This window comes from Martes martes, assembly GCF_963455335.1.
Source record: "Martes martes genome assembly, chromosome: 4".
NCBI classification, from domain to species: Eukaryota; Metazoa; Chordata; class Mammalia; order Carnivora; family Mustelidae; genus Martes; species Martes martes.
In genome coordinates this window covers 65,795,811-65,808,476 of record NC_137891.1, presented here as the reverse complement: position 1 = coordinate 65,808,476, position 12,666 = coordinate 65,795,811, and the positions used below count along the sequence as shown (strand labels likewise).

At 38.3% G+C, this 12,666-nt stretch overlaps 1 protein-coding gene and 1 pseudogene across 2 annotated transcripts in view; one reads left to right on the top strand and one right to left on the bottom strand.

Annotated features, from left to right (window-relative positions):
* CSPP1 (centrosome and spindle pole associated protein 1) overlaps positions 1–12,666 on the top strand; it is a 174,568-nt gene that overhangs the window by 22,769 nt on the left and 139,133 nt on the right. The window lies entirely within an intron of this gene.
* Positions 8,784–9,258, bottom strand: LOC308341294 (coiled-coil-helix-coiled-coil-helix domain-containing protein 2-like; annotated as a pseudogene). The gene has a single exon. The product of its transcript is annotated as a coiled-coil-helix-coiled-coil-helix domain-containing protein 2-like (transcript).

Sequence of the window (12,666 nt, the reverse complement as noted above, 5' to 3'; positions counted from 1 at the left end):
TTATAAATAAGTACAGGGTTTAAAAATAAATAATATATACATACATACGAGGGAAATAATGTATAACATGATGATTACAGCTAACATTGCTGTGTGATGTATAGGAAATTTGTTGAGAGTAAGTTCTAAGAGTTCTCATCAGAGGGAAAATGTCTTTTTTTTCTTGCCTTTTCATTGTATCTATACAAGAAGATGAATGTTAGCAGAACCTATTGTAATTATTCCACAATATATTTAAATCAAACAGTCAAGCTATATGCCTTAAAGTTACACAGTGATGTATGTCAGTTATTTTTCAATAAGACTGGAAAGAAATCAGGCCAAAAATGTAGTTTGTCATGATGGGAAGAATGTAAAAGAATTTGGTATTAGAGAGTTTTCTTTCTTTCTTTCTTTTTTTTTTTTTTTGAGAGTTTTCTCATGTGGTTTCTTACAGGACTTAGGAAGCAAGGTCAAAATTGGAAATTTGGTCAAATTTGGAAATTATACTTTGAATTAAGGTCTTTGATACCATACTTGAATAAGTAATTAAGCATAGTAGTTACCAATAATATATAAACTGGCAATATTTATTTAGCCAGTGAAAATCTATTGATAGCTCATGATGCAGCTATCATGAACCCCACTGCATTTTTCTGATTTTTCGAAATTCATATCGGTTAGTGGTAATATTTATGGGTAATGCTTAGCCACGTAGCTTATTCTTCTATTCTCATTCTGTACCTCACACAGAAGTATTTCAGGAGTTGATTTCTGACACCCAACTACCCAGGGTTGAACCAAACTTCACAGTTTAAGGGCATAGTCCTCCACAAGGCTTCTCTTACTTTGGACATCAGCAGCTAGTTTTGTTGGAGTCCACAGGATATCCTCTATTCTGGCTACAAATGTGGGGGTTTCCACTACCCTGTCAAGTTTGATAAATCACTAGAATGACTTATAGAACTCAGGAAAGTGCTATACTTCATGATTACAGTTCTGTTGTAGCACAGGCCTCAGATTAGAACTAGCCAAAGGGGGGAGATGGATTAGGAGTGGTCCACATGTGAAGCTTCTTTCAGCCTCAGGATACATCACCCTCCTCTCCTGCAACATCAGTGATTGCCAGCCAGCATGCCCACCTGAGTTTTAGTGTCCAGAGCTTTTACTGAGATTTCACTGGCCATGTCCCTTAGTCTCCAGACTCCCTATTTTTGTCTGAGGTCTGGCTGATGTTAAATGGTTGAAGGGTCTCACCCTCTAATCACATCTTTCCAGTGTGGTCTTTCTGGTGCGACCAGCTCCCATCTATGTTATCTCTTCAGCATAAACTATGTAGGAGCTGACCATGAATTTGTATAAACTATTGGGTATGGGTCCCAGGGACCTACCATGAATATTCCGAGCCTCTCATCACTCAGAATATTCCAAGGATTTAGAAATTAACCTTCTAGGAACCAGGACAAAGGATAGTGAAGTTCTTTATTTTATATAGCACATACATGGCTTAGTCTATATAAGTCAATGAAATGATGTCGTTAGTAGGAATTTGTTAGAATAACTTAGGTTTAATGAAATATGGGAGTCAGCTGAAAATGACCTGTAGAAGCAAATGATACTTTCTACATCATATCTAGGCACGTTAGTGATTTTTAATTAAGAGGAATTAGTCAACTTTTACTAACTCCTTATTGTATTTATAACCATTACTAGAAGTGCTTTCATTAATTTTTTAAGTGTGTAGGTCTATGTACCTCAGTTAAATACCATCTTTTTTTTCTTTTTAAAGATTTTATTTATTTATTTATTTGACAGAGATCACAAGTAGGCAGAGAGGTAGGCAGAGAGAGAGGAGGAAGCAGGCTCCCTGCTGAGCAGAGAGCCCGATGCAGGGCTCGATCCCAGGACCCTGAGATCATGACCTGAGCTGAAGGCAGAGGCTTTAACCCACTGAGCCACCCAGGCGCCCCTAAATACCATCTTTTTAAATTTTTCTTTCTTAGAGAAATTGAATATTTTCCTTTAGGTTGATGAGCATTATTACTTTTTTTTTTTAAAGACTTTTTTTATTTATTTGACAGAGAGAGAACACAAGCAGGAGGAGTGGGAGAGGGAGAAGCAGGCTTCCCACTGAGCAAGGAGCCTGATGCGTGGCTTGATCCCAGGACCCCGAGGTCATGACCTGAGCTGAAGGCCGACGCTTTATGACTGAGCCACCCAGGCACCCTGAGCATTATTAATTTGATTCTAATGCTTTATATCCTAGAAGATATTTTAATAATTGACATGATATAGCCAGTACTTTCAACATTTTTTCATATATACCTATTTTTAACACACCATCCATAGATTGTTTGTGCTACTTTTGCAAGGTAGTATTTGGCTCAAATGGTGAAGAAAGAAGCATTGCTTTGTTTTGAGTTTTGTAAAAAAAAAATTTTTCTAGTAAAGAAATAAAATTTGCACTTGCAAAATGATAACGTGTATAGAACAGAGACCCCCTGGTTGGCTCAGTTGGTTGGACGTCCAACTCTTGATTTCAGCTCAGGTCATGATCTCAGAGTCTTGAGATTGAGCCCTGTGTCGAGTTCTGTGTCCAGCTTCTCTCCCTCTCTGTCTCTCCCCCGCCCCTCCCCTTGCTTGTGCTCTCCCTCTTTTTCTAAAATAAATAAATAAATCTTTTAAAAAAAGTACATAATAGTATGAAAATTTGTGACCCTCCCAACCCTACCCTCTAGTCTTCTCTTCTTAAGTAGTATCTTGTATGTAATTTCATGGTTAGACTGTACATATGTGTATATACACCTTCTTTTTCTATATATCTGGTATCAGAGATCCTGTTCTGTATTTGAAAATACTAGTTTTGTGATTTACAGTATAGGGACATGACCACAGCCTTTTGAGATTAAAAAGCAGTGGAATGCATCTATTTGACCTGGAGCAGTTCCTGTCTGCTGCTAAGGTTTTCATTACAGATGCAAGAAAAAACTGTCCTAATTGTGGCAGCCGTGATTGGATGGGGGAATACAGGGGGAAACATGGAGAGAGAATTTTTGCAACTCAGAAATAACTTGTAAATACTGAAAAGCCAGTTATATTCCAAAAAAAGAAACTGAAATTTTAGTTAAAAAAAGGTAACCTGGACCTGGGCATAAAACTATTATTAGCCAGCCTTTATCTCTGGGTGTAAAGAAAGTTCATTGTATACCAAACTGGTACTTGCTGTGGGTTATGGAAGATGTCATATAGCACTTACTATGTTATATTGAAATTATGTGCTTGCTTATTTATTGTCTAGATGCTGTTCGTTTGGGCAAAGACTTATATACCTGTTTATCTCCCCAAGACCAGCAAAGTACCTGGCATATGGGTGGTGCTCAGTAAATATTAAATGAAGATTTACTGAGTCAGTATGTATCTTGGAGGAGAGGTTGGCTTTAAATGTGGCAATGTTGAAATTTATTTTAAAAAACTAAATACAGGGGCGCCTGGGTGGCTCAGTGGGTTAAAGTCTCTGCCTTCTGCTCAGGTCATAATCCCAGGGTCCTGGGATCAAGCCCCGCATTGGGCTATCTGCTCAGCAGGGAGCCTGCTTCCCCCACCCCCTGCCTCTCTCTCTCTCTGCCTGCCTCTCTGCCTACTTGTAATCTCTTTCTGTCAAATAAATAAGTAAAATCTTAAAAAAGAAATTAAAAAAAAAAAAAACTAAATACAGAGTAAGAAGAAATCCACTAAGAAACTTAATATTTTCAGTAAGTTATTTAATAAAATTTCATGAATTAAAAGCAATACTAAAGACAATTTTCTTTTTTCTTTTTTTAAAGATTTTACTTATTAGAGAATGAGAGAGCGCAAGCATGAGAACAGGGAGGGTAAGAGGGAGAAGCAAACTCCCCGCTGAGCAGGGAGCCCAATGCAGGACTCAATCCTGGGACTCCACGATCATGACCTGACCTGAGGGCAGTTGCCTAACCAACTGAGTCACCCAGTTACCCTAAAAACAATTTTCTATCAAAAACGGTCTCATTAATAAGAAGAAAAAGATGTTAGGTTAACCTTAGATAAATCTTCAAATTCAGCAATTAATATGTTACTGTATTTGTCAGTGTTCTTCAGAGAACCACAAGAATGTGTATATATAAGTAAATACATATAATACATAAATACACACCCACACACATATTTATAGAGAGAGAGAGAGAGAGAAATAATTAAGGACTTGGCTTGTGATTATGGAGGCTGGAAAGTCTAATATCTGTAAGGTAAGCTGTGAAGCTGGTGACCCAGGGAAGAGCTGATGTTGCAGTTCTAAGTCTGGAGATTGTTGGCAGAATTCCTTCTTGCTTGGAAAAGGTCAGTCTTCATTAAGGCCTTCCACTGATTGGATGAGGCCCACTCACATTATGGAGGGCAGGTTGCTTTACTCAGAGTCCACCAGTTTAAGTGTTTATCTCACCCAAAAAGCACTCTCAAAGAAACATCCATAATAATGTTTGACCAAATATCTGGACACCATGGCCCAGCCAAGTAGGCCCCTAGAATTAACCAGAGTCACTAATGAAATCTTTTTTTTTATTGACTTTCTTTACAAGTGGCATATAAAAAAATGTTAAAAATTCAATGCAAGTAAGGGGTACCTGGGTGGCTCAGTTGGTTAAGCAACTGCTTTTGGCTCAGGTCATGGTCCTGGACTCCTGGGATCAAGTCCCACATCAGGCTCCCAGTTCCGCGGGGAGTCTGCGTCTCCCTCTGACCTTTTCCCCTCTCATGCTCTCTCTCTTACTCTCTCAAATAAATCTTTTTTTTTTTTTTTTAAGATTTTATTTACTTATTTGACAGACAGACATCACAAGTAGGCAGAGAGGCAGGCAGAGGGAGGGAAAGCAGGCTCCCTGCTGAGCAGATAGCCCAATGCGGGGCTTGATCCCAGGACTCTGGGATTATGACCTGAGCCGAAGGCAGAGGCTTTAACTCACTTAGCCACCCAGGCACTCTCAAATAAATCTTTAAAAAAAAAAAAAATGCAAGTAGGATTTCACATAACTGTTAGCACCAATAAATCTTTAGTGTTTGCTGACTTGTCTAATATTGCAAGTGTGTTATGTGGACAAGTTAGACCTCTTAGACAAAATTGATAAATTCCTAGAAAGATCCAAATTACTGAAATTAATTGAAGAAGAAATGGAAAATCTAAATAGACATATAACATGTAAAGAAATTGAAATCTTCATTACAAGTCTTTCACAAAGAAAAGCCCAGGCCTGGATGGTTTTGTTGTTGAAATCCACCAAATGTTTAAAGGAGCAATAATACCATTCCTTTATAAACTTGAAGCGAAAGAGAAAGGCACAATTCCCAACATACATTGTGAGGCCAGTATTATCCTAATATCAAGGCCAGATGAAATTTTCATAAGAAAAGTAAAGTACAAAGTAGTATGTCTTTTGAATATGGATTCAGAAATCATAAACAAAATATTAACGGATTGAATCTAACAACATATAAAAATGATTATACACTCTGGCCAAGTGAGCTTTATCATAGCAATGCAAGTTTTTAGTCTTAATATTTCAAAATTAATATATACCGGATTAATAGAATTAAGGACAGAAAGCACATGGGTATCTCAATAGTTGCAGAAAAAGCATTTGACCAAATCCAACACTGATTTATGATAAAAACTGTCAACAAACTTGGAATAGAAGAGATATTTCAATTCTGAAAAAGGGCATCTGTGAAAAACCTATAGCCAACATCACACTTAATAGTTTATGACTACAAAGCTTTCCTTCTAAGAGCAGGAAAAAGACAAGGATGTGTACAGTTACCACTTCATTCAGCTTTGTGCTGAGGGTTCTAGCCAGTGTAATGAAAGACTACAAGAAATACAAAGCATCAAAGTTAGAAGTAAAACCTTCCTTGTTTGCAGATGGCATGATTCTGTTTGGAGAAATCCTAAGGACTCCACAAAAAAACTATTAGAAATCGTGAGCTTATTAGCAAGTTCACAGAATATGAGATAATTAAAAAAGAGTTGTTTCTTTATATTAGCAATGAACAATCTGAAAATATTAAGTAAACTGTTCAGTTCCAGTAAATGGTGTAGTGCAGTAAAAAGTGATCTCTTTGGATTCTTGTGTGTTTTTCATGGTCTTTAGTGCAATATTGTAAACTTTGGGTTACGCCCCGGAATCCATATAAAGTGCAGCTAGTGATGCTGGGAGTGCCCCAAGAAGCAAAGTCCTATTACAATAAAAATTGAATTGGTTGATACGTAGATTAAGGTCTACTGCTGTGGTTGGCCCAGCATTTCAAGATCAGTGAATTCTGTGTTAAGGACCACTGTGAAAAAGAAAAAAAAAGGAAATTCATGAAGCCATTGCTCTGCTACACCAGCAGGTGTGAAAGCCTTGCACTTTTTGTGAATACCTTTTTATGTTTTATTGAAAATGGAACCTTTATGTGGCTGCAGGATTGCTATAAGAAAGGCATACCTATATACTGTACTATGATTTGAGGAAAAGCAAAGTTATCATGTGGCAACTTAAAGCAAAAAAGGATGAAGAATCTAAAGGTGGGGAATTTAATGCCAGCAAGGGATGGTTGGATAATTGTGGCAAGAGGTTTGTCTTAATGCCAAGATAGCAGGGGAAGCAGCTCCTGCTAATGAAGAGGCAGCAGACAAATTCCCAGATGCCATTAAGAAAATCATTGAGGAGAAAGAATATCTGACTGAACAAGTTTTAATGCAGATGAAGGTCCCCTATTTCAGGAAAAAAAAATTACCACAAAGGACATGTGTTAGTAAGGAAAAGAAGCAGTTGATATTGGACAATGCCCCTGACTACCCAGAACCCCATGAGTTCAACACTGAAGATGTTGAATATTCTACTTGCCCCCAAACACAACATCTTTTTATTCAGCCTCTAAATCAGGGGGTTGTATGGACCTTTGTAGCTCATTACATATGGTACTCCATGGAGAGGATTGTCAACAGTATGGAAGAGAGAACCCTGATAGGGAGAGCACCATGAAAGTCTGGAAGGATTGAAGAGGTCATCATTTTTATAGGAAAAGCCATGAAAGCCATTAGGTCTGCAGCAATAAATTCCTGCTGGAGAAAACTGTCTCCAGATGTTGTGCATGACTTCATAGGATTTATAGCAGAGCCAGTCAAGGAACTTATGAAAGAGATTGTGGATATGGCAAAAAAAAAAAAAAAAGTTTTCAAGATAAGAATCTTGGAGAAGTTCAAGAGTAAGTAGACACCATGCCAGAGGAATTAATAGAACATGACTCGATGGAGGTGAGTACTTCCGAACCATGGCAAATGATGAGAAGGAAGACCTCGAAGAGCAGTGATAGAAAACAAATTGACATCTGACAATCTGGCAGAAGTGTTTGAGTTATTCAAGACTGCTTTGACTTCTTTCACAACAGGGGCTCTTCGGTGTTATGGGCACTGAAATTAGAGGACGTGGTGGAGGAAGGATTGGTAGGGTATAGAAACGTTTTTAGAGAAATGAAAAAACAACAGTCAAATTACAATGTATATTCCTGAAGGGATACCAAGTGTGCCAGCCTCTCCTGGCTTTGCTCCCTCTTCTTCCACTTCTTTTGCTTCTGAGACAGCAAGACCGATGCCTCTTTTTCCTCCTCCTCTTCAGCCTACTCATTGTGAAGATGACAAGGATGAAGACCTTTATGGTGATCCCTTCCATTTAGTGAATAGTAAGCAGTTATTGTGCTGTACAGTAGTTAAAGTTATCTTTTGTGTCTTGGTGTGAAAGTTTAATAACTCTATGGCAAGAACTGTGTATTTTTGTGTTATTATTATTGCCTAAATATTCATTGCATAGAACATTGCATGCAAAACTTCTATGGAAATGGATAGCCTATCCTTGTGTAGGAACAAGGTGAGTGATGTTTAGTATAAAATTAATTAGGTTTCCTATGTTTTATATCTTTGCTTTCAAAGAATTACATTATCATACAGTATGCCTCTCTTGTAACTGAAGAAACTATCATCCTATCATCATAGATAAGTGGTTTTTAAAATAATGTGACAGTGTTTCCTATACTCTATTATGAATATGACTGTAATACCCTATGCCATAAAAATTTTATAACAGTTCGTTAGCTATAGGTTAGGCTACCATGAAACATTTGTATCGATTTTATGAGGCTACCATAAAGTAATCATGTTGCTGCTTCTTTGTTATCAATACATGTCATTATACCTGTAAATATAAATTTCTTTTTCACATTGTCTTTTCATTTTATTTTTTTTAAGTAAGTTCTACACCCAATGTGGAGCTTGAAAGGGGATCTTCACTCTACTGACTGAACCAGCCAGGCACCATTATCATTTCATTTTTGATGTCTAGTGTTAGTAATACATATAATTTTGACAGTGTTTTAGTCAAAAGATAAATAAGATAATATTGATGGAGGTACCAATGTGATTCATCTCATAAATAAATGATGTCCACTTAACAGTATTGATAAATATAGTAAAGTACTATCAATGTATTTTCCTTATGATTTTTTGGGGGAGGGAGAAAGTCACTTTATTCTAATTAACTTACAAATGAGAATATCACAAAAGGTGATTTAAGGAGACACACAAACATCTGCCCAGCGCCAAACTCAGAACATTTGAGTGAACTTCTACATAGTAAGAATACCCTTTTTCATTCTAAATCCAAAGATAGCTATATTTAATTATGAAGGAGAGGTTTACCTGGTGGTTTTATACTTTATATATTCACTATTAATTATATTTTTATGCTAAATTAACTTGGTCATGAGAGATGATTTTCCATATCTTTAATTTGAACTTCTTGATTAGGCTAATTGCATATCTGTACTGTTTCAGTACCTCGCTGAAACCTTCACAAAGCTTAAGGTCACCCTGGTTCTGGGCACATTCCAGAAACTATTTCACCTCCTAGTGGCATGGGCCAAACTGCCGCTGCTGGTATGCTGGCTGGATTCCCTAAGGCTTCTGGTAAGTGATGTCAGGCCTTGAAGGCTCAGCATTACTTCCTTCACAAGCCCCGAGTAATGGCATGACCCATCCTGTGCCCGACAGGAGAGCCCACAGCCATGCCATCTGCTGTGGTTGCCATCTGGGCCATGAGACCTGGCTGCCGCAGCAGACGAGCCAACAGCAGACGAGCCAACAGCAGATGGTGGAGCTGCTGCTGAGGGCTGAGTTACTGGTGCTGGTCTAGGCACAGCTCTCATCTGAGGTGCCTGACTGGCTGGAGGGGCCATGTGGGAGGTGTGCCTCCAGCTTGCACAGGGCTTGGTTACTTGCAGAGCAGCTCAGTATCTAGAAGACCGAGATTCAGCGGAGACCCCAGCGGCTTCTTCCATATGATGTAAGGAACATTTTCCTTAGTAGTGTGGGGGCGCTTGGGTGGCTTAGTCGTTAAGCATCTGCCTTCGGCTCACATCATGATCCCATGATCATGGGACTGAGCCCCACATTGAGCTCCCTGCTCAGCGGAAAGCCTGCTTCTCCCTCTCCTACTCCCCCTGCTTTTATGTTCCCTCTTCTGCTGTGTCTCTGTCAAATAAATAAATGAAATCTTAAAAAAAAAAAAAAAAAAGTATGGGCGCCTGGGTGGCTCAGTTCGTTAAGCGACTGCCTTCAGCTCAGGTCATGATCCTGGAGTCCCAGGATCGAGTCCCGCATCAGGATCCCTGCTCATCATGGTGTCTGCTTCTCCCCCGACCCTTTTTCCTCTCATGCTCTCCCTCTCTCTCATTCTGTCAAATAAATAAATAAAATCTTTAAAAAAAAAAAAAAAAAAGGTATGTGTAGATTTTCAGTGGCATGGGGGTTGCCACTCCCCCCCACCATTGTTCCAGAGTCACCTGTTCTTAAAAGTGTATTTAACAAACTGTGCAAGACTTATACACAGAAAACTATAAAATGTGTCAGAGAAATTAAAGAATGTGCAAGTGGAGGGACAGACATTCTGTGTTCATGGATTAGAAGTCTCTCAACATTATCAGATTGCCAAGGCATAGCAGAGATGCTTGTGACATATTGTAAGGTATACAACAAGGCAAGCAGTGTTCAGATAGCTCATGAAAAGTTCCCCCCTCCCCAGGAATTAAAAAAATATCTTAATTCTCAGTGTTACTAATGTTTTAAACTTTAGTATAATAAATAATTATTAGTTTCCTTTTTCTTAATTTCCTTATATGTTTATAACTGACAGGGTTTGTTGTTGTTTTTATTATTGGTAATGGATTTTTTTTTTTTTAAGATTTTATTTATTTGACAGAGGCAGAGAGAGCCAAGCAAGGGGAGCAGCGCACAGAGGGAAAGGGAGTAGCAGGCTCCCTGTTGGAGCAGGGAGCCCAACAGAAGACTGGATCCCAGGACCCTGGGATCATGACCTGAGCTAAAGGCAGATGCTTAACCATCTGAGCCACCCAGGTGCGCCCCTGTAGTAGGTTTTTTTTTTTTTTTAAAGATTTTATTTATTTATTTGACAGACAGAGATTACAAGTAGGCAGAGAGGCAGGCAGAGAGAGAGGGAGGGGGAAGCAGGCTCCCTGCCGAGCAGAGAGCCCGATGCGGGGCTCGATCCCAGGACCCTGGGATCATGACCTGAGCCAAAGGCAGAGGCTTTAACCCACTGAGCCACCCAAGCGCCCCGGTTTTTTCTTTTTTTGTTTTTGTTTTGTTTTTTACTCTTTTGACAAAAGTTCATAAAAGTCACAGAACAATCATAGTTTTCCTATTGATCTTTAAGATTGCTGCACCATTTCATTTTGTGTGATGATCAGTGTAGTACCAGCAGGCTTCTTGATAGCTGATTTATAAGGAAATAAAAAGAACTTGGATAGCCATGACAGTCTTGAAGAAAAAGTTGGAAATAAAGTTGGAAAACTTAGTGTTATTATATATAAAGACTTGGTATGAAATTATAGTAATTAAGACTATTTAGTTTTGGCATGAGGTTAGACAAATAGACCACGGGGACAGAATAGAGAGGATTTAAACAAATCCATTATATACAGATATCTGTTTTATGATATAAATGCCTCTGCAGTTTAGTGGAGAAAAGAATGGTCTTTCCAGTAAATGGTTAAGTTAGGCATCCATACTAAAGAAGAGAAAAAAAAGAAACTTTAACCTATACCTCACACTGCATAATGGTATTAATTCAAGAGAGATCACAGAGCTAAAGGTAAAACTTAATACTATAAAGCTCTTAGAGGGCCCAGCTCATCTGGCAAAGTGGTTAACTATAAAGCTCTTAGAGAAAACATAGGAGAATGTCTTTGAGATGTTGGGGGTAGATGAGGATGTCTTAAATAAGACAGGAAAAGAGCTAATCATAAAAGAGAAGTCTGATAAAATGGACTTCATTAAAATTAAGAACTATTCATCACAGGGGTGCCTGGGTAGTTCAGTGGGTTAAGTGTCTGCCTTCAGCTCAGGTCATAATCTCAGCGTCCTGGGATCAAGTCCCATATTGGGTTCCCTGCTGAGCAGGGAGTTTGTTTCTCCCGCTCCTTCTACCCCTCCCCCCACTTACACATGCTTGCTTTCAAATAAAATCTTAAAAAAAATTATTGGTTTCTCTTTATTATTTTTCTTGCCTGTTTCTCCTTCTCCTGCTCCCCCTGCTTGTGTTCTCTCTCTCAAGTAAATAAAATCTTTTTTTTTTAAAAGAACTATTCATCATAATACATAGCAGCCATAGGTTTATGTATAAAATCTAATGATGTTTATGGTGTAAGAGAATGGTCTAGTTTGATTCTTCTGTATATAGCTGTCCAATTTTTCCAGCACCATTTATTGAAGAGACTGTCTTTCTTCCATTGGATATTTTTTCCTCCTTTGTCAAAGATTATTTGACCATAGAGTTGAGGGTCCATATCTGGGCTCTGTGTTTGGTTCCATTGATCTATGTGTCTGTTTTTGTGTCAGTACCATGCTGTCTTGGTGATCACAGCTTTGTAATATAGCTTGAAATCAGGCAACATGATGACCCCAGCTCTCTTTTTTCATTTTTCAATATTTCCTTGGCAATTCGGGGTCTTTTCTGGTTCCATACAAATTTTAGGATTGTTTGTTCTAGCATTTTGAAAAATGCCACTGGTATTTTGATCAGGATGGTATTGAAAGTATAGATTGCTCTGGGCAGCGTAGTCATTTTAATGATGTTTATTCTTCTGATCCAAGAGCATGGAATGTTCTTCCATCTTTTTGTGTGTTCAATTTTTTCTCATGAGTGTTTCAGAGTTCTTAGAGTATAGATCCTTTACCTCTTTGGTTAGGTTTATTCCAAGGTATCTTACGTTTTTTTGGTGCTATTTAAATGGAATTGATTCTCTAATTTCTCTTTTTACAGTTTCATTGTTAGTGTATAAGAAAGCAACTGATTTCTGTGCACTGGTTTTTGTATCTTGCCACATTACTGAATTGTATGAGTTTTAGTAATTTGGGGGTGGAGTCTTCTGGGTTTTCCACCAAGTGTCATGTCATCTGTGAAGAGAGAGAGTTTGATTTCTTCTTTGTTAATTTGAATACCTTTTATTTCTTTTGGTTGTGGGATTGCTATTACTAGGACTTCTAGTACTATGTTGAATAATAGTGGCAAGAGTGGGCATCCTTATGTCCCTGATCTCAGTGGGAAGGCTGTCAGCTTTTCCCCA